This window comes from Balaenoptera musculus, chromosome 5 (assembly GCF_009873245.2).
Source record: "Balaenoptera musculus isolate JJ_BM4_2016_0621 chromosome 5, mBalMus1.pri.v3, whole genome shotgun sequence".
In the NCBI taxonomy this organism is placed as follows: domain Eukaryota; kingdom Metazoa; phylum Chordata; class Mammalia; order Artiodactyla; family Balaenopteridae; genus Balaenoptera; species Balaenoptera musculus.
This window is the reverse complement of record NC_045789.1, coordinates 35,902,015-35,917,668: the sequence shown is the minus strand read 5'-3', so window position 1 is coordinate 35,917,668 and position 15,654 is coordinate 35,902,015. Positions and strand designations below refer to the sequence as shown.

Genomic DNA, 15,654 nt, shown 5'->3' with positions numbered 1-15,654 from the left:
TATGAATTTTTGAGTGCAGCCAATTCTTGATATGCCAACTTTCATTCAAAATATGTCATTAGAAAAATATACTCAAATACAGTAAAACACGCACACACACTCCCCTTTAAAGACAGCAAAAGATAGTAAAAATACTGAAAGATAAATCATTCAAGGCTCTTAAAGTTTAACTTAAATTTAAAATCTCAAATAAAAACCCTTTTATTTAAATGTTTATGAATTCTGAACAACTGTACATTTCCTAAAGTACTTTCTTAGAAGTACAATGAAAGGTGAAGTATGTTGTGGTTCAGTGACTGCCACTGCATGTCCTTGGGCAGCTGTATGTCTCCGCCTCAGTTTCCTAATCTGCAAATTAAGGATAAGTTTGGTGCCTACCTCATTAGGGTATAGGACTGAATAAGCCAGTTCATATAAAGCACTTAAAACAGTATCTGACTCAGAATCAACATGTAATATATGGGAACTGCTGTTATTATTATTATTATACTTCATTTTATATTATACTTCATTTTGATATAGTCAGCATTGCTTTCAAACAGTGCAGTAATATCTGATCTTCAAAGACTTTGGCACAGATTATACTACTCGGAACAGGCTTCAGTGAATTGTAACTATTTTTCCTCATAATGCTAAATTATTTTTCAGTTATTTCCCTACTCAAATGCATGCCATAATGGGAAACATAAAAAAAATTAATTTAAATGATCTTCCTAGCCCAAAGCAAAAAAACCCATTTGTATATAGTTGTGGATTGAAAGAAATCCAATCTAGGTAATTATATCTAACTAGAGAGTTGAGAAATAAATCTTCTGAACCTTTCAGCCAGCCAGAGGGCAAAGCACATGGACTCCAGGGCTGGGGAGAAAAGGAATTTGCCTGCGACAGTCTGATGTATGCTGTTTGCTTTCTCCAGTCATTTTTTTGTTTTTGTTTTGTCATTTTGGATTCAGTTTAACTTTATCCGTACCTACAACAACCACTATTTAAAAGGCAACCTTCATTTTTCTGAAATTGATCTATACATTTCATAGTGAAAATGTTTTGTTACACATTATATTCTTTATGAAAAGAAAATACTCAATTTAATATCCAATGTCAAATTAGGGTTCTTCTCAGTTGCAGATTATTAACCTGACTTTAATCTTCTTTTGAATTATGGTTATCCAATGGGCTGCTTATTTGGAAGGCCCCTTGTTGATTCTAAACATAATTAAGGGTAAATTGCAATTACCTTAATTAAATGAAATAATAGCAACTTCCAAAATAACTAGAAATGTCCACACATATACTTAGGTGTGATGAGATTTCTGCATAAGAGTTAAATGTTAAATAACATGAGATACTCCTTAGAGCTCTGTTTCTGTACCTCTGGAGAGGTATACATCCCAACCCCAGAGCAGAGCCTGATAGAAAGGAAAGGTGACATTTTCTAAATAATAACAGCGCAAAATATATGAGTCAATCTTTAAATTGATCTGATAAAATCACAGAATTTTTGAGCCCAGTTTTTGTCTGCAATGAACATATAAACACTTTTTTTCTTAAATACCCTTGACACATGACCTTTCAGTCTCTACTTGAATATTTCAGTGACTGAGAGTTTAGGACAGTGGTTCTTGAACTTGGGTGTGAAACAGGCACTCTGTGATGATCCCTGAAGTTTCTGCTTCAGGAGGTCTGGGGTCCAGGAACTGCCGTTTTTAACAAACTCTGCAGGTGATTTGATTGCATGACAATGTTGGAAAACCTTTTCATTTGAAAAGTCATTCCTGCATTAAACCCAGATCTGCCTCCTTTATGTCTGTTCATAAATCCTAGTCCTGCCCTCTGGAGCACTCCACTGATCTACACAGTCGCTCTTCAGATATTTTATTTGCTCCTTCAACAAAATTTTTATTGAGTATTATGTGTCAGGTCCTCTTCTATTGGGATATGTTAGTGAACTAAAAGACAAAGATGCTTGTCCTTGTGAGGCTTACATTCTAGCAGGGGTAAAGAGACAATATCAATGAATGTAATAAATAACTAAAGTGTAGTGTATGTTAGACGGTTTTAAGATCTATGGTATAAAGAAGCAGAGCAAGGGGTGCTGGGGGAGGGCACAAATGCAATTTTAGATAGCAGGTTAAGGCAGGCATCATTGAGCAAGTGACATTTGGGCAAAGACTTAAAAAGAGGAGGTAGCCATTCATATAATTGGGGGAAGAGCATTTCCAAAAAAAAAGGAGAAATCCAGTGGGAGCCTTCCTGGTTTGCTCAAAGAACAGCAAAGAGGACTGTGTGACTGAAGCAGAGTAAGCAAAGTGAAGAATGGTAAAAAATGAGGTCAGAAGCGAATAGACCAGGCAGGGCCTTGTAGAACACTGGGGGGTCTTTGGCTTTTACTCAAAATAGTTTTCCCGTCTCTAGTTCTTCACTTATTCTTCACGTAATGAGATTTCCAACCACGGCTAGTGAACATTCTCATCCAATATAAATTCTGCAGAGTAGTAGGCATTAAATAAATTATCACTCAAAAGAATTGGCACAGGACTCATCGTTGTGTCACACTTTTTCACATTAGTAAATGAAATTTCTAAAAATTGAATAATGTGCCTGGCCATTTCCTAATTAAGGTATCTTTTCTCAAGTCACCCACGATTAATTCGTTTGCAGTATTAAACCTAAATAAAAGTCAATATCTAAAGCACCCCAAAGAAAATATTTCAATATGAAATTAAGTTATGGGTTAGTAAGTATAATAATATTTGTGGTTGAATTCAGAAATGATTTAATAATAACCCTAATAAAAACTGCCATGGAAGGGGAAATTATTCACCTGTTTTCATCTTTGCAGTGCGCCGTTCATTTCTGTGTCCGAGACTCACTCTGTCGGTAGCGGTTGCCGTTACAGGAAGGAAGCTACCCCTACTTTGGTCTGTTTCCCATCACTCAACCTTCCGTCTACCCCCAGCCGTAACAGTTGGGAGCAATCAATGTGGCGAAGAGTAACCTGGTCTGAGATTAAAAAAAACTAGGGCAGAAGACAGTGAAGACTAAATTACTTTCTTACCTCTGAAGGTGGGCCTCCTGTTTCAGTTCATTCAGAAAAGCTAATGAATACATGGGCAGAAGCCTCTATTCTGCTATCGCATCATTGTGTTTTCTTTGACCTCTGATTAGAGTTGTCCTTCTTAGTCCTCTTGTATTTAGAATTACTGAACTAAATTTGACTGCTACCTTTTTAATAGAACTTAACACTCTTAAAATTTGTTTATTAAATCTTACACATAAGCAAGGTTAATACCTGGCAGTAATACAGCATATGGTACCCATAAATATCCAGGTAGGTGTACATTTCAAGACATAGGAAGCAATGGGTTGGGACCTTGCTTTGAAGAGTAGCTATGACGTGTGAAGGGCATGGAGCCTAAGGGGAGAGTAGCCTAAAAGCTGCAGCATATGACAGGAAGGAGAACAAGAGAAGGAAAGGATGGTGGCTAAGAAGGCTGTTGAATCTGATTAGATGCAGCTAACCTACACCGGGGTCGGCAGGATTCCCTAGGCCCCAGTGAACAACGACAACAAAGTGCATAACGTACTGATTGACATATGCCCCAAATATTTCAAGCTGGCCAAAGCTTTGCCTGGAGCATGAATTTCGTACATATTACCAGATCATATCATGGACACCAGAAGGTGATTTTTTTTAAAATTTGGATTCCAGTGGTTTTAAGAGATTGTAAATCCATTGATCAGTGTTAGAATGGCCTTGATATAAATTATTTAATAGCATTTTATAACTTCCAGAATTATTTCTGTCCCAAATAAATCTGCAATTTTAATCTTTATTTTCAAAAGAAACATATGTGCCTATTGGAAGCTCACATCGTCTGTGGCTCACTCAAGCATCCCATCCGGCAGGCACTGCCTGACATCCTGAGTGAATTATGTTCTGTATCATCATAAATCCTATTACCCTAAACTGCTTTTAACATTTAGATTTTTTTAAAGAAAATAAAACGTTAAAATAAGTAACTCCAATGTATTTATATTTGTTTAACATTTCTTTCTTGGAAAGCCCACAAGTTTGAGTTTTGATTGACATTATTTTCATCTATTAACAACATTAAACTTAACACTTCAATTGTTTAAAACAGTACATAGTTCAATAATAGATTTATATATATATACATACATATATATAATTTTTTATAGTTTATAGCATTTTAGAAGAAACCCTTCAGTAAGTAAGGTCTCTTTAAGTCATGAAATGTTCATTTATTCACAGAAAGAGTCATTTCAGAAGGTGTCAGTTGCCTGTAAGAGAGAGGTTGGCCATACAGCAAGGTGACCAGAAAAGCTGAAGCCCAAATGATTCCCCACTCTTTACCCTTACCACTTGTTGTTCCTTTTCTACCCACATGAGAGGAAATATAACCATTCTGAATCTTTTTGAAGTGAAATATAAACCACTTGGTTGTCCGTGACATTCCAATCCATTAAACCATTTAAATGAACCTTCTAGAAGCCAGCTTTTATTTCTTCTGTTTCGCTTCCAGAGCTTTGGTTATACCAATGAGGGTGAATCAGCAACCGTAGTCCCCAATGTGGACTTTTCACAACTTCATGCATTTTTAATAATTACTAGAGAGGAAAAATTGAAATTATGAATTGCATTGATACCCTGATTAAAAATGGAAGAGTCAGACATTAAAAGACTTGAGATAAAATGAAAACATGATGATGATACAGGAGTGCATTCCAACTAGTAAAATATATTTACTATTGTCTCATAAACAAATTAGATCTTGATATTTTGAAGGAAAACTTTTCTTCTGGCCCTTTGGCAATCGATCCAGAATTCTGGCTCCTACTGTCAGTAAGGTTGGGCACATGTACGTGGAGTATGGACTTTGCTATAGGACTTAATGTAGCTGAGTGAGTCTCTACTGCTTTCCTATCCAAGATGGGCAAGTTCTCTTTCTCCTTCTAGAGAGTGGAAATAATAACAACTGACTCACAGAGAAACCATAAGGATCAAGTGAGATCATGTGAGTGTACTAGTCACAGTTTTCATTGTTATTGTTACCTTCTTTCTGTCCCAAATCCTTGATTGAATTCTATAAAGTTAGCTGGCTATACATTCGTACCAGAGCAACCAGTTGTTACTTAGTTATTTAACAGCAATGAAATATTTGCAGTTTCTAAATCCCTACCACTCCTTTCTGTTCCACCTGGTCCCCAAACCAGGTAAGAATTATAATTTCCAAGGTGACAGAGTTCCCATAATTTTGGAAGTGCTGTCTCTATGTCATCCACGGCTTTGGAACAGGGCCCAACGTATAACTTATGATAATGAAAAGAGGGAAGCAAATAGTATCTATCATTCCTATTCCATTCTTTAAGGCCAGTCTCCTGTTTGGAATGAAATTCACTGGAATCAGTGCCATCTAACTAGCCATTGGCAAACTGTCAAATTCCATCACCTTACCTATGATTCTAAGATAGCTCTGGAGGAGACAGAAGGAGAAAGGCCTTACAAGGTCAAGTCCTCTCAAAAGAAGGTGAACATCTCACAAGGAATTTTTCATTTTTGTGAATTAACCCCAGTCCCACATCTGAGCCTTGCCCATCTGGCTCAAGGCCTCATCTTAACAAACCAGGGAGTTCTTCTCCTGAGGTTGGGGGTTACTAACTGTTAGGAAGGAGACTGATACATAAGCGAGAGTGCAGTTCCTTTTACAGAAGAACTATGATTGCCATGTGGATTATAGTAGTCATGTCAGGATGACCAGCTCTCTCTTTGTAGGAAAAAGGACACAGGAACCCAAACTGTACTCAGAAGGTTGCTTGTTAATCCTAAATAGTTCAAGCAGGATGTGATTCAAGTGTTGAATGTCATCAGCCTGTGTTACCCTTTCTTCAGAAAGAACTCATGCAGCACTGCCAAGTAGAATTTTGTGATGCCTTCATGACTGTCTGGTCTTCCGTTGCTCATTAACTTGCTTTTTATTTTTTTACTTTAAAATTTTTTTATTTTATATTGGAGTAGAGTTGATTTACAATGTTGTGTTAGTTTCAGGTGTACAGCAAAGTGATTCAGTTATACATATACATATATCTATTCTTTTTCAAATTCTTTTCCCATTTAGGTTATTACAGAATATTGAGCAGAGTTCCCTGTGTTATACAGTAGGTCCTTGTTGGTTATCTATTTTAAATATAGTAGTTTGTGTATGTTAAACCCAAACTCTTAATTTATCTCCCTCCCCACCTTTTCCCTTTGGTAACCATAAGTTTGTTTTCTAAGTCTGTGAGTCTGTTTTGTTCTGTTTTGTTAAATAAGTTCATTTGTGTCATTTCTGCTCATTGACTTCCTTTTGGCCACACATACTTTCTTTTGGTGTCTTAACACCTCCATCAAGCCTTCTGCCATGGGAACGATTCTGTTTTTTCAGGTGATTTTGCATAACTCTCTTCTGAACCATTATATTTTGTTTAGTGATGTAACAGGGTTAATGTTTTTTAACAACTACTTTTTAAAGACTGTTTAGGTACACAGTAAAATTGAGGGGAAGATACAGAGATTTCTCATGTACCCCTTGCCCCAGTACATGCATTCCTTCTCTCATTATCAGCATCCTTCCCAGAGTGGCACACTTGTTAAAATCAGGGAACCTACACTGATACGTCATAATGACCCAAAGTCTACAGTTTACATTGGGGTTCATCCTTGTTGTTTTACATTTTATGGGTTTGGACAAATGTATAATGACATGTATCCACCATTATAGTATCATACAGAGTAGTTTCACTGCCCTAAAAAAAAATATTCTCTGTCTGTTCATCCTTTCCCCCATACCCCCAGCGCCAAACCCAGGCAACCACTGATCTTGTTATTGTCTCCATAATGTTGCCTTTTGCAGAATGTCACATAGTTGAAATCATACAGTATGTAGCCTATTAAAATTAGCTTCTTTTACTTAGTAATATGTGCATAAGTTTCTTCCATATCTTTTCACTGCTTGATAGCTCATTTCTTTTCAGCACTGAATAATATTCCATTGTCTAGATATTGCAGTTTATTTATCTACTCATCTACTGAAGGACATCTTGGTAGCTTCCAAGTTTTGGCAATTATGAATAAAAATGCTACAGAAACCAATGTGCATGTTTTTGTATAGACATAAATTTCCAACTCCTTTGGGTAAATTCCAAGAAGTTTGATTCCTGGGTCTTATGGTTAGAGTATGTCTAGTTTTGTGAGAAAATGCCAAACTGTCTTCCAAAGTGGCTGTACCATTTTGATTTCCCACAGCAATGAATGAGAGTTCCTGCTGCTCCACATCCTTCCCAGCATATGGTGTTTTCAGTGTTGTATATTTTGGCCATTCTAATAGATGTGTGGTTGTATCTCATTTTAATTGTCATTTCCCTGATGACATATGATGGGGAGCATCTTTTCATATGCTTACTTTCCATCTGTATATCTCCTTTGTTGAGTGTCTTTTAAGGTCTTTTGTCCATTTCTAATCAGGTTGTTTGTTTTCTTATTGTTGACTTTTTAGAGTTCTTTGTATATTCTGGATAGCAGGCTTTTATCAGATATGTCTTTTGCAAATATTTTCTCCCAGAATATGTCTTGTCTTTTAATTCTCTTGGCATTGTCTTTTGCAGAGCGGAAAATTTTAATTTTAATAAAAAACCAACATATTAATTCTATCTTTCAGGGATCCTGTCTTTAGTGTGGTATCTAAAAAGTTATCCCCAAACCCAGAGTCACCTAGGTTTCCTCCAGTGTCTAGGAGTTTTTTGTTTTAACATTTCGAATTTAGGTCTGTAACCCATGTTGAGTTAATTTTTTAAAGGGTGGAAGGTCTGTGTACAGGTTTTTTTTTTTTTTTTTTTGGCATGTGGAATCGTAGTTGTTCTACCACCATTTATTGAAAAGACTCTCCATTGTATTGCCTTTGCTCCTTTGTCAAAGATCAATTGACTGTATTTACATGGGTCTATTTTGGGCTCTCTATTCGCTTCTACTGGTCTATTTATCTATTCTTTCACTAATACCACACTGTCTTGATTACTGTAGCTTTATAGTCTTAAAGCTGAGTAGTGCCATTCATCCAACTCTGTTCTTGTCCTGAGGGTTAATATTTTTGAACTATATTGGTATTGCCTGTCTGTGGATAAGACCTTCCACCTATTCTGCAAGAGACATCCACTTGTTTTGGATACATTAGGATAGTTACAGCAAAAATGCAAAGGGAGAATATTCTGCCTTTGACAAGCAAAATGGGTGGTCCTTAGTATAAACAAAGATGGCTCCTGAAGAAATCTGCCACATGGAAGGAAAGGAAAGCCCATTCCATCTACTTGCTGGGGAATGCAGGAAGGCTAATGAGAAAAGATGTAGGAAACAAGTGGTCAGCCACAAGCATCTGGCCCCCCTTCCCCAAAGCTGTCATCCTGGAGGGAGCCAGTGAGACAGCCTAGGAAAAGGTAAAAGCAGAGGACACTTTGGAACTCTGGGAGGACACTGCCTCATGGGGTAGCTTTTTCCTAACACGAGTTAGTGGGAGCAGACTAAAATGGGCAATGTGTTTAGGTAAAAAGAAGGCACAAGTGAGTGTTCCATTCCTGTTTGGCTCTTGCAAGGCCTAGAAGACCCCCACATAGTCCCAGCATGCCCACTGTGGACACAGATTAATGCATAGTACAGGCCAGCTGACTGCCATGAGGACCACGGCTGCAAGTGATGAGATGAGCTCCTCCCCAAATCTGTTGGGTAGACAGCTGAAACGCAGGGTTACATAACATGCCAAGTACCAAAAAACTGCAACATCAAAAACAGCTGCAGTGGGGCCAGACCAGCAGGGTAGAGTTCTGAGCCTGTACATGTTGACATGAAAGATGAGATTCACTGCCTGGAGACAAATTCTAAAAGCCAGTGGACAGCACACAAAGATCCCACCTCATCACTGCCAGTCTCCCCCCCAGCGGTGTCATCTTGCAGAGCAGCAGCAATGCAACAGGGAGGGAGCCTCAAAAACTGAGCATGCATCCCAAAGCTGCTAAGGTTTCAAGGGAACAGACTGAGATGACATTAATAGCATGTTAAGATGGCCATTTTTCTCTGTTGTCCATCAGGGTGGGGCTCCTAAAGAATATTAGACCCATCATAAGAAATGATTTTTTCTTTGCACATCTAAGTTGTACTATGTAAAACTGAACACTGCTTCATTTATTTTAGCTCTTAAAGAACACTCTTATCTCTGTTCTTGAGGATGCCACATAAATGGTGACTGTATACACAATGTTGTGTGCTCAGTACTCATTTTTTTAAAGGTATAGGAAATGGGTGGTCATCCTTGTAAAGACCTTTGAACATCTCTTTCATCTCTTCTCTTACAAGATAGTTTTGATGATCAAATAAGCACTTTGTAATCTCCAAAACATTTTACTTCATTGTTACCAACAGTTATAAGTGTAAGACATGGAGATGAAAGTACAGCCCAGTGTAGCTGGGAGAAGCTTCCCACTATGAACAGAACCAGAAAAGAGCTTGCTTCTAGTAGGTGTTTACCAAATGCTTATTGAACACATTTCACCATTTAACAGTTATACTTCTAAGAAAACAAAACAGATATGCTCAAATGAGAATAAAACCAGGCCAAAGAAAAAAAAAAAAGATGAGGAAGACACTTAGTTCTGGGCAGGGGAAGTGGTCCACACAAAGGCGTGGGGACTCAGGAGCATGTGACGAGTTTACCATCCTGTGCAGCAAATCATCTGGAACAGCTAGACAGAGGCTCTCATGAGATTTCCAATGATGAGCTGGACCAGAGAGACACTGATGGCCTTTCAATTATCAAAAGAATGACAAAACAAACTTTCATATTGTAGAAAACTCACTTTGGAGGCCTTGTGAAGAAGAGTGCCTTGGGAAATAGAGATGAGTTAGAAGGGTACTGTGTAATCCACATGGTGAATGACAAGGGCCCAGGTAAAACTGCGGTGGTGGGGGAAGACAAGAGGGAATGTGGTCTCTGTGTTTCCAAGACAGCCGCGGTGGGACTTCTTGATTATTTAGATCCAGGGTTCTCAACCCTGGCTGCACGTAGATACACCTGGGGAGCTTTTAAAAATTACTGATACCTGGACATCAACTCCCCCAACCCCCAAACCAATTAAATGAGAATCTTTGAAGATAGAACAGACATTGTGAATTGGTAGAAGCTCCCATGTAATTATGTGTGCAAGTCAGGGGTAAAGGTAGATAGAGAGAGGGCTGAGAAGAAATACAAAGTAATGCCAATATTTTACAGGAGTTGGAGATGCAATGCATCTACAGAAGACATTGAGATGGAGAGACCGAGGCACTGCTGACCATTCCTGGGAGGATGGTGTTAGAGAAACAGGAAGGTGGCACATTCCAGAAGCAGGGAGTGGTCAACCATATCTAATTTGTAGCTGAGGTTTGGGAAGATAAGGACTGAAATGTGGCTGTTAGCTCAATCAGAGGTCTGTCCCCAGAGCAGAAGTGAATGAGGTGGTGGGGCTACCACCCACTGGGAGTGGGGCTACGGCGCTCACAGAACCTTTCCACGGTGGGGCTGGGAAGAGTGTTACCTGAGATGGTCTGAGGATACCATCTTGGCATAGGGAAGTAAGAACATGGTAGAAAGGAAGGCATGTCTGAAAAGATAAATCTGTGCATCAAATATAAAGGATAAGAGAATGACACAATTAGCAAAATAAAGAGCTGGAAGAGTTCAGGAATGAAATTCTGAGGAGTAAGTTTGAAACTCTGTTGAAATTGTTCAGAATGTGGCCAAGAATAAAGACCAGTAGCCGAGACCTCCTAAGTGAACCAGAGTCGGCCGTGGCTGTTTACAAGAATCGTGTGCAGCCAAACAGACTTCAGCAGCTTTGGAGAGGATTGTGAAATTTGGAGAGCACCAAGTTGCTAGAACTTAATATTTTTAGAAACCAGAGTATAGACGAATGCAGAGTGAAGTGGAGATGGGGAATTCAGCCATTTTTGACAAGGCTGGGCCATGAAGGGACAGAAAGGAATGTTGCAATAGCTTTAAGAGCCCTGAAGATCAGAGGGCTATTTTATTTTGTTTTTGAAAGCTGAAAGAGATTTAGACATTGGTGATTTACTGCACTTTAAAGTCTACAAAGAATTTTCGTTTACATGTAAGTCAGAAACAACAAAGCACTTAGAAATATCAGAATCTCCATTCATTGCTTTCTGGTCTCAGTCGGTACCTGTCGTTTGTGGAGGCTAACCCCGCTTTCAGATTATTTTGAGGGCAGCAGTCCTGTCTCCCTGAAAAGCTGCTGTGGCAATCAAATGGACTTATTAAAATTAACCTCATATAAGGCATTTCTTATAGTCTAAGTGAAACATTTTTAAGATTTTGGGGGCCACATTTTATTTGTTTCTTGAAATAATTGGAAATGTGCTATCTCATAACCAAAGTTGATCACTCATATAAAAAATTGTGTAACCTTTCTTTCTGGACATGTGCAGGCTCTGGATTCTGGCTGACTTTCGGGTTCCAGGAGCTGAATGAAGAATAAGGATGGGCCTTAAAAGTGCAGGGAATGTTAAGTCTGATTATCAACCTGGGGATGCAGCCTAGACAGGGAATGGTTGGAAAATGAGGGGAGATCAGCAGTGGCCGGTCCACAGGCAAGATCTGGAGTCTAACCCAACAATGAAGCAATAGTGAAGATTCTCAAGCTCATGTGTTGAATCTTTATGTTTCAGTTTTCTGTAAATTACAAAATTGGAGAGGAAGTAGGGGCTTCCAGGAATCATTTTAACACTGCATTTCTCAAGGTTGTTATGAGTGCATTTTAAAATGATTAAATGAAGCCATTTACAGATAATCACTCCTTCTAAAATGTTGCCCACTAAAATCCATAATCCCATTAAAAAATATATTTCAGACTGTTTACTTCTCATTGCATGTATTAATTCTATATTGGTTTTCTTCCTCATCTTTCTTTTTCTAAAGTACATGAAAAGTCAAGAAGCACTTTTTATGACTTCCTCTATTATTTCCTTAGGTGTTCACAAACACAAATGTGTTCAAGATTGCATGCCTTTTACATTTTAAAACATAGTTTTCATCTGTTCACAAATTTTGGGAAATTACTCATTTTGAGCATTTTCCATGCTTTGTCTCATCACAGGGGTAGAATTTTTGGAAAGCCCTATGTTCAGTCATTTCTTGATGATGAGAAGGTGGGAAGGAAAAAAATCAACTCTTCTTTTTTTTTTTTTTGGCTGTGGTAAGAAACACATAAAATTTACCATTTTTAAGTGCACAGTACAATAGTGTTAACAGTATGCATATCATTGCGCAGTGGATTTCTCCAACTTTTTCATCTTTCAAAACTGAAACTCTACACTCATTGAACAACTCTTTCCTCTCCCTCCACTCCAAGCAAGCACCATTCTACTTTTTGCTTCTAAGGGTTTGACTATTTTAGATACTTTATAAAAGTGGAGACATGCAGTATTTGCCTTTTTGTAGCTGGCTAATTCACATAATGTCCATCAATGTTGTGCCACAAGACAGGATTTCCTTCTTTTTTAAGGTTGAGTACTATACCATTGTATGTTTATACCACATTTCTTTACCCATTTAGCAACTTAAAGACATTTAGGTTGTTTCTACCTCTTGGCTATTGTAAATAATGTTACAATGAACATGGATGTGCAGATAAGTCTTTAAGATCCTGTTTTCAGTTATTTGGATATATACCCAGAAGTAGGATTGCTGGATCATATGGTAGTTCTAAGTTTAATTTTTAGAGGATCATCCACACTGTGTTTCATAGTGGCTATACCATTTTACATTCCCACCAACAGTGTACAAGGGTTCCAGTTTCTCCTTACCTTTATTGACACGTTATTTTCTTTTTTGTTTGTTTTTGGTTTTTTTTGATAGCAGGTATTCTAACTGGTGTGAGGTGACATCTCACTGTGGTTTTGATTTGTATTTCCTTGGTGATTAGTGATGTTGAGCATCTTTTCATGTACCAGTGGGCCATTTGTATATCTTCTTTGAAAAAATGTCTATACAAGCCCTTTGTTCATTTTTCAATTGGTTTTGTTTTCTGTTGAGTTGTAGGAGTTCCTTATATATTTTGGAGATTAACCCCTTATCAGATATATAATTTGCAAATATTTTCTCCCATTCCATAGATTGCCTTTTCACTCTGTTGATTGTTTCCTTTGTTGCATAGAAGCTTTTTAATTTGATGTAGTCCTATTCATCTATTTTTGCTTTTGTTGCCTGTACTTTTGCTCTCATATCCAAGAAATTATTGCCAAATCCAATGTCATGAAGTTTTACCACTATGTTTTCTTCTAGGAGATTTAAATCCATTTTTAGTTAATTTTTTAAGTATGGTGTAAGATATTCAAATACATTTTTTTTGCAGTTATCCAGTTTTCTTAACACCATTTGTTAAATAGACTATCCTTTCCCTATTGTGTAGCCTTGGCATCCTTGTCAAAGATCATTTGAAAATATATGTGAAAGCTTATTTGTGGCATCTCTATTCTGTTCCATTGGTCTGTATATCTCTCTGTATGTCAGTACCATACTGTTTTGATTCCTGTAACTTTGTAATATGTTTTGAACTCAGGAATGTGAGGCTTCCAGCTTTGCTTTTCTTTCTCAAGATTGTTTTGGCTATCCAGAGTACTTTGAGATTTCATATGAATTTAAAGTTTTTTTTCTATCTCTGCAAAAAATGCCATTGGGATTTTGATAGGAATTGCATTGATTCTGTAGATTGTTTTGGGCAGTATGGACATTTTAACAATATTAATTCTTCTACTCCATGAACACAGAATGTATTTCCATGTATTTGGGTCGTCTTTCACTACTTTTAACAATGTTTTGTACTTTTTAGTGTATAAGACTTTCACCTTCTTGGGTAAGTTTATTCCTAATTATGTTTTGATGCTATTAATTGGAATTGTTTCCCTAATTTCTTTTTTCGATTATACATGGTTAGTGCATAGAAATGCGACTGATTTTTTGTGGAATGGATAAGGTTTTCTACATATAAGATCATGTCATCGTGTCATGAGAACAGAGATAATTTTACTTCTTTTTTGATTTGGATGTCTTTAATTTCAAAACTTAACTTCCCTGACTAGGATTTCCAGTACTATATCACATAGAAGTGGCAAGAGTGGACATCATTGCCTTGTTCCTGAGCTTAGTAGAGAAGCTTTCTGTTTTTCACCATTGAGCAGGATGTTTGTTATCTGTGGATTTTTTTATATGTGGTCTTTATTATTTTGTGGTAATTTCCTTATAATACTTCTAGTTTATTGAGTGTGTTTATCCTGAGAGATTGTTGAATTTTGCTAAATACTTTTTCTGCATGTATTGTGATTTCTTATCCTTTGTTCTGTTAATGTGGTGTATCACAGTGATTGATTTTCATATGTTGAACAATGATTGCATCCCAGGGATAAGTCTCAATTGGTTATGGCACCTGATCATTTTAATATGCTGTTGAATTCAGTTTGCTAATACTTTGTTGAGGATCTTTGTATCTATATTCACCAGGGCTATTGGTCTGTAGTTTTCTTTTCTTGCAGTGTCTCTGTCTGGTTTTGGTATCAGAGTAATGCTGACCTCATAAAATAAGTTTGGAAGTGTTCTATCCTCTTTAAATTTTTTGGAAGAGTTTGAGAAGAACTGGTGTTAATTCTTCTTTATGTGTTTGGTAGAATTCACCAGTGAAGCCATCTGTTCCTCTTTATTGGGAGGTTTTTGATTACTGATTCAATCTCCTAACTAGTTACAGATCTGTTTAGATTTGTTCTTTCTTCATGATTTGATTTTGGTAGGGTGTATGTTTCTATACATGTATCCATTTCTTCTAGGTTATCTAATTTGTTGGTGTATAATTGTTCATAGTAGTCTCTTATGATACTTTTTATTTCTATGGCATCAGTTGTAATGTGTCCCCTTTCATTTCTGATTTTTCTTATTTGAGGCTTCTCACTTCTTTTTTCTTTTCTAGCTAAGGCGTTGTCAATTTTACTGATCTTTTTCAAAAAAAAACTGTTTTATTGATTTTTAATTGTTTTTATACTATTTTATTTATTTCTACTCTAATCTTTATTTTTTTATTCCTTCCTTTGTTTTCAGTTTGTTCCTCTTTTTCTAGATCCTTGAGGTATAAAGCTATGTTGTTGATTTGCAATCTTTCTTCTTTTTTAATGTAGGCAGTTACTGCTATAAAATTCCCTCTTAGTACTGCTTTTGCTGCATCTCATGTTTTGATATGTTGTGTTTTTGTTTCATTTGTCTCAAGATATTATCTAATTTTCCTTTAGATTTCTTCTTTGACCTGTTAGTTGTTAAAGAGCATGTTATTTAATTTCCATGTATTTGTAAATTTTCTAGTTTTTCTTTGTTGTTTATTTCTAGTTTCATTCCATCATAGTCAGAAAAGATAGTTGGTATAATCTTCTTAAATTTGTCCAGATTCTGTGGCCTAACATGTGATCTGCCCTGGAGAATGTTCCATATGCTCTTGAGGATACACTTGGGAATGTTTAATACACATGAGAATGTGTATTCTGCTATTGTTGGGTTAAGTCTTCTGTGTATGTCT

The 15,654-nt window shown here is 37.0% G+C and overlaps 1 protein-coding gene across 1 annotated transcript in view; it reads left to right on the top strand.

Annotated features, from left to right (window-relative positions):
• Positions 1-15,654, top strand: part of DCHS2 (dachsous cadherin-related 2) — a 314,696-nt gene that overhangs the window by 238,198 nt on the left and 60,844 nt on the right. The gene's annotated exons all lie outside the window — the stretch shown is intronic.